At 48.0% G+C, this 6,497-nt stretch overlaps 1 protein-coding gene and 1 pseudogene across 1 annotated transcript in view; one reads left to right on the top strand and one right to left on the bottom strand.

The window, feature by feature from the left end:
• Positions 1-1,813, bottom strand: part of LOC135225087 (dynactin subunit 2-like) — a 19,167-nt pseudogene extending 17,354 nt beyond the window's left edge.
• Positions 1-6,497, top strand: part of LOC135224655 (uncharacterized) — an 84,352-nt gene that overhangs the window by 74,865 nt on the left and 2,990 nt on the right. The window lies entirely within an intron of this gene.

Here is a 6,497-nt window from a genome sequence, read left to right as displayed (position 1 = left end):
GAGAGAGTGGAAGGAATCTAAACTTATTTAGAAGAAGTTTAGAAAGAGAGAGAGTGGAAAGCTTCCTCTAGAAGTATGAGTGGTCTAGATCTAATGAGCTAGTTCCTAGTTTGGGAACTTCTTCTCTTCTTTAAGAATTGCCACTTCTTCCTTTTCAGCCTCTTCACCTATTGCAGATCCTGCAGATTCGGCAAAAGGAACTTGCGGATCTAAAAGCCGCTTTCAAAAATCATGGAAAACAAAATGGCTGCTTTGCAAGGTAAGGCTAGTGATTATACAGTGGACAGTGATATGAGTGTCCCCAGTGTAGTGGAGGGGGCGTCTGGTCGGCTCCACAACGTTCCCAGGTCTAGACCTCTTCCAAGCTCCCAAGCCCAGAGGAGAAGGAATGTCAAAAACCGTAAGGAGGTTGTGGAGATTCCCCACCGATCAGGTGTCCCTTCGGCAGGTTCTGTGACACCCCAGACTGCCAGGGATCGCTATTGTAAAAGCATCCTGCGTGAGTGTTTCTCGTCATCTGGATCTTCGTCTCCTAGACGCGGTTGGAGGGATTCTGATTGCTCGCGACCATTGAAGAGGAGTTGGAAAGCACCGGCTCTTGACTCGAGCCCGGAACGCTTCCCAGAGGAGTTTCCTTCGGATGTTAAGAGGGCAAAGAGAGCCCTATTGTCACCCGTAGTTGGCGTGGAGCCCATAGACACCTCTACTCCTCCTTCGCCTCCTCCCGAAGAGGAGAAAGAGGAGGCTACTAAGAGAATCCTCCTCTCTATGCAAGAACAGATATCTTCGTTAGTGGGAGTGCTCTCAAAGGAACCTCCTCGAAGGAAAGATACTTCCCTTCCCATCAAGAGGTCCTCTCGACGTATGGAGGTCCCTGCCGCCAGGAGCAAAGCTCCTACCAGGAGTGAGGCTCCTAACAAGAGCGAGGAGCCAACCAAACGCAAGGCTCCTGCTAGGAGTGAAGAGTCGTTCAGGCGCGTGGCACCTACCAGGAGAAGAGTCAATCAGACGGGAGTCAACTAAACGCGTGACTCCTACCAGGAGTGAGGAGTCAACCAGGCGCGCGACTCCAACCAGGTGTGAGGAGCCTAACAGGCGTGTGGCGCCAGCCAGGAGTGAGGAGTCACCCAGGAGGCAGGAGCCAGGAGCCAGGAGTGAGGAGTCACCCAGGAGGCAGGAGTCAGGAGTCAGGAGTCGGAAGTCAACCAAGAGACAAGGTTCGACTAGACTCGTGTCCGAAATAGTTTTTGGTGGCTCTTCCCCAGACAGAAGCACCTCCCCTTCGGATCGAAGGAGGTCTTGGAAAGACTCATCCTCCAAACGGGAACGTTCTCCCTCTTCCGATCGTGTATTAGAAGAGGTGTCAGAAGACGAGCTCCCTACAAATGAGGGACTGTCTAACTACAAGACGTTAGCCTCCTTATTGCTTCAAGAGTATGGAGACTCTCTTAGCCCGGCCGCTCCTCCTTCGCCTCGTTCGCTCTTCTCGAGTACTACGACCGTAAAGTCCTCTGCTCTCCTTAAAATGAAACCAGCGATTTCTATGAAGAAGGCCCTCCAGTCTTTAGATTCATGGATGGGCACGAAGAAAGAGTTGGGCAAAACAGTGTTCTGCATGCCTCCTTCCAAACTCCTTGGAAGGAGAGGCAGGTTTGGTACGGGACAGGAGAAGACTATGGGTCTTTTCTCTCCCTGCATCAGCAGACGCAGACTTCTCGAATCTGGTTGATGCCTCCAGACGACACTCTTTAGGGTCAGCCAGATCGACATGGAGCATTTCTGAGTTGAACCACCTTCTTAAAGGACTATTCATCGTCTTAGAGGTGTTCAATTTCCTAGACTGGTCTCTCGGGGTACTTGCTAAAAAGTCTCAGGACACAGAATTTCTCAACAACCCAGAAGTTCTTCATAGCATCCTGGCATGTATGGACAAGGCAGTCCAAGACGGCGCGGGGGAGGTTTCTTCCCTATTTGGAGCAGGTTTGCTAAAGAAGAGATCAGTGTATGGATCCCTCTTGTCTAAGACTGTTTCTCCGAGTCAGAGAACCGCGTTATTGTTCGCCCCTTTGTCCGATCATCTGTTCCCTTCTCAGTTGGTGAAAGATATATCACGCTCACTAACTGAGAAGGCGACACAAGACCTCCTTGTGCAGACAACGAAGAAGAATCGCCCTATAGTGCCAACTATTAAGAAGGACTCTCGTCCTCCTCAGCAGCCCTTTCGTGGAGGTGCAACGGCTCGTCCCCCCTCCAGAAAGAAGAGCTCAGATAAAAGAGGAAGGTCTTCCTTCAGGCCCTTCAAGAAGGGAAAATGACTCTCACATCCTCCGAACACCAGTAGGCGCCAGACTCCTGAACTACGCAGGAGCCTGGGCGCTGAGAGGAGCCGACTCTTGGTCGGTTTCGGTTCTAAAGAAGGGATACATCATCCCCTTCAAAGACAGTCCTCCCCTAACCTTTACTCCTCGGGAACTGTCCGCAAGATACAGAGACCCTATAATGAAAGATATGCTCCTTCGAATGGTGGATCAAATGTGGGAAAAGGAGGCCATCGAACTGGTGCAGGATCCACTCTCCCCGGGATTTTACAATCGCCTTTTCCTAATGCCAAAGGCTTCGGGGGGGTGGAGACCGGTACTGGACGTAAGCGCGTTGAACCGATTTGTAGAAAAGAAGAAGTTCCGAATGGAAACGTCCTCCTCGGTGATGTCAGCCCTACGTCCAGGAGATTGGATGGTCTTGCTGGACTTACAAGACGCATATTTCCACGTCCCCATTCACCACTCGTCGAAGAAATATCTTCGGTTCATGATAGGGGGCAAGATTTTTCAATTCAGGGCTCTGTGTTTCGGCCTGTCTACAGCTCCTCAGGTCTTCACCAACCTGATGGCAAATGTAGCGAAATGGCTTCATCTAGAGGGAATCAACATCTCCCTCTACTTAGACGACTGGCTAATCAGGGCCAAGTCAGAGAGCCAGTGTTTGGAGGACCTTATGATAACTCGAAATCTGATAGTCTCTGGGATTACTCGTAAACCTCGAGAAGTCACAACTGATCCCCAGCCAGAACCTAGTTTATCTGGGGATTCAGATGGATTCTCGGGGTTTTCGGGTGTTTCCTTCGCAAGAGAGAGTCACTCGAGGCTTGTCAAAGATCTCGAACTTCTTAGAGAAAGAACACAGTTCAGCGAGGAATGGTTTGAGCCTGTTAGGGAACCTCTGTCCTCGCTGGAGAAGTTCTTTTCTCTAGGGAAGGGGGCAGGCCCCTTCACATTCGCCCTCTACAGTTCTTCCTGAAAAAGGTATGGAATTGGAAGACGGGGCAACTTTCAGACTCTTTTCCGATCCCCCAGGAGGTGAAGAATCACTTGAAGTGGTGGTTCATCCCTCTCAAAAAGAACGAAGGCTTGTCTCTTGCCCTGCGGAAACCCCAACCAAGTGTTATTCCGACGCTTCGGAGTCGGGATGGGGAGCTACGCTAGGAGCAAGGGAAGTATCGGGCTCCTGGACAAAGGAACAGGTGTCTTTTTGGGCATATCAATTGCAAGGAACTAGTAGCCATACACCTGGCCTTAAGTTCTTCGAGGCGGTAGTCAGAGGCGGGGTGGTTCAGATAAACTCGGACAACACCACGGCTCTGGCTTACATCCGCAAACAAGGAGGGACTCATTCTTTCTCCCTCTACCAGCTAACAAGAGATCTGTTAATCTGGACAGAGAAACGGGATATAACTCCTCACCAGATTTGTACAAGGGGAGCGAAACGTAAGAGCAGACAGACTAAGCAGGAGGAATCAGGTCCTTCCCACAGAGTGGACTCTCCACGCAGAAGTGTGTCAAAGTTTGTGGTCCCTGTGGGGGAGACCTCACATAGACCTATTCGCTACGTTCCTCTCCAAGAGGATAGAGATATGTTGCTCGTTAGTAGAAGATCCAAGAGCCTTTGCAATCGACGCATTTCTCCTAGATTGGTCGGGCCTAGACGCCTACGCCTTTCCCCCATTGCAAAGAATCCTTGGGGGAAGTACTCAGGAAATTCGTGGCTTCAAAGGGGACGAAGTTGACCCTCATAGCCCCATTTTGGCCAGCCCAAGAATGGTTTCACGGAGGTACTGGAGTGGTAGTGGACTTCCCAGGTCTCTGCCAAGCAGAACAGATCTACTCAGACAAACCCCACTTCGAGAGGTTTCATCACAACCTCCCCGGTCTCGCTCTGACTGCCTTTCGACTATCGAAAGATCGTCAGAGCGAAGGGCTTTTCTCGCAAGGCTGCAAGCGCTATCGCTAGAGCCCAGCAGATCCTCAACTAGGCGAGTATATCAAATCGAAGTGGAAGAAGGCTTCAGGAGATGGTGTAGGACGAAGAAAGCTGTCCTCCTCCAATACCTCTGTAACCATCATTGCCGATTTCCTCCTTTTTCCTAGAGAGGAATCGCAACTTTCTGTGTCAACCATCAAGGGATACAAGAGTATGCTGTCAGCGGTATTCCGGAATCGAGGGCTGGAGATAGCAAATAATAAGGATCTCCACGATTTGATTCGGTCTTTCGAGACTTCGAAATCGAAAACTCCGAGAACACCTAGCTGGAATCTGGACGTGGTCCTGAAATTCCTCTCCTCGGACATATTTGAACCTTCACATCTTGCCTCCTTTCGGGACATTATTAGGAAGTGTTTATTCCTATTGTCCCTCGCGACAGCCAAAAGGACGAGCGAATTGCACGCTCTGGACTCTAAAGTTGGTTTTAAAGGAGATTCGGCTATCTGTTTGTTCCAGACATTATTTCTGGCGAAAAAAGAGAACCCTTCAAAGCCTTGGCCCAGGAGCTTTGAAGTAAAAGGCCTATCTAACCTCGTAGGTAGAGAGATAGAAAGGTCTCTTTGCCCGGTTAGGGCTCTTAAATTTTATCTTGATAAAAAGAAGCAGATGGGAGGTTGTCAACAGGGTCTTTGGTGTGCTGTGAAGAACCCCAAAAGACTTATGTCTAAAAACGCCTTAGCCTTCTTTGTGAGAAGTGTGATTATTGAGGTGCACAAGAATTGCCCGGATGAATCCTTCAGATATCTAAGAGTTAAAACTCATGAAGTAAGGGCGGTAGCCACGTCGCTAGCGTTTCAGAAGAATATGTCGCTGAAGAATATCCTAGAAGCTACATATTGGAGATGCAATTCAGTTTTTGCATCTCATTACCTGAAGGATGTAAGGGTGACCTATGAGAAATGCTTCTCTCTCGGTCCGTTTGTGTCAGCAGATACAGTACTACTGGGACTTGGAGCAAAGACTGATCCTTAAAATTTTTTATTTTAGAGGTACATATACCCTCTGGTCAGATATGTTCTTGGTTTCCTGCTAGCAGGAGTGCTTGGTGTCGCACGGGCGACCGCTGCCTATGCTAGTAGGGGACTACGTGTGTATATGGCTAGTAGGGAGGTACAAATTTTTTGTTTTGTTTTGTTTTGTTCTCTTATAAAGTGTACGTGATTTTCTTTTATGTTTCGAGTTATTGGTTGTTTGTAAGGAGTTTGGGGATAACTCCTTGCAATCTTTAGAACTAACATGAATGTTAGGATCGGGATCGGTGTTGTGCTCCTTGAACAAGGTGTATTGTCATGTTAGTGGAATAGCACCCAATGACAAAGGCCTTTAGGCTCTGCCGAGTAAGTGGATAAGACCCCATTGGCAGACCCACAAGAACTCTTAGCCATAGATCAATATCTCGCTGAGGCTCTTGAGGCGAAGCAGACTCCTGGGCAGTAGCCACAAAGTCTTCCGCCTAATCAGGTAGGAACCAAGGTTTTATTATTACCTACAACATATGTTGTTTACCTGTCTATTTCAGTAGTTAGCTGTCTCTTACCCACCACCAATGGGTGCCAATCAGCTAAGGATATATCTGGCAGGGAAGTTGAATGTATAAAAATGATATTGTCATGATACAATAAAGTTTTATACATACTTACCTGACAGATATATACGATTAATGGCCCACCCAGCCTCCCCGCAGGAGACAGGTGGAAGAGAGGAAATCTGATTAGAAAACGGGAATGGTTCCTAGTCCTGCCACCCAGGGCAGGGCGGTAGATCACCTGACCTACCTGTAGCGTGTGCCGCGAAATTTGAATTTCTGTCGGGGACGACGGAGTCTATAGCTAAGTGTATATCTGTCAGGTATGTATAAAACTTTATTGTATCATGACAATATCATATTTAGTCTTTGGAGCAACCTTTGGCAACAGCTGCATTACTTTCTGGACTCAAATTGCCATCCATTTATTATGGTTTCATCTCACTTAGCAGTATAGCTTCCCAAACTTTACCTTGTACTGTTTTCATTTTTCAGTAAGAATAAATCTTGAGTGAACCATTTGAGTCTAGCTATATGACACTTGTTTTATTGAAGCATTGATAAATACCAGTAATAACAGAATTTTGCTGCCCCGCTAAAAGCAATGCTTTTTTAATGGACTATTTTAGAAGCTGGTAGGTACAATTCACTT

The sequence above is a fragment of the Macrobrachium nipponense genome, chromosome 12 (genome assembly GCF_015104395.2).
Source record: "Macrobrachium nipponense isolate FS-2020 chromosome 12, ASM1510439v2, whole genome shotgun sequence".
Taxonomy (NCBI): Eukaryota; Metazoa; Arthropoda; class Malacostraca; order Decapoda; family Palaemonidae; genus Macrobrachium; species Macrobrachium nipponense.
Note: the sequence above shows the minus strand (reverse complement) of the source record. Positions and strands in the feature narration are given on the sequence as shown.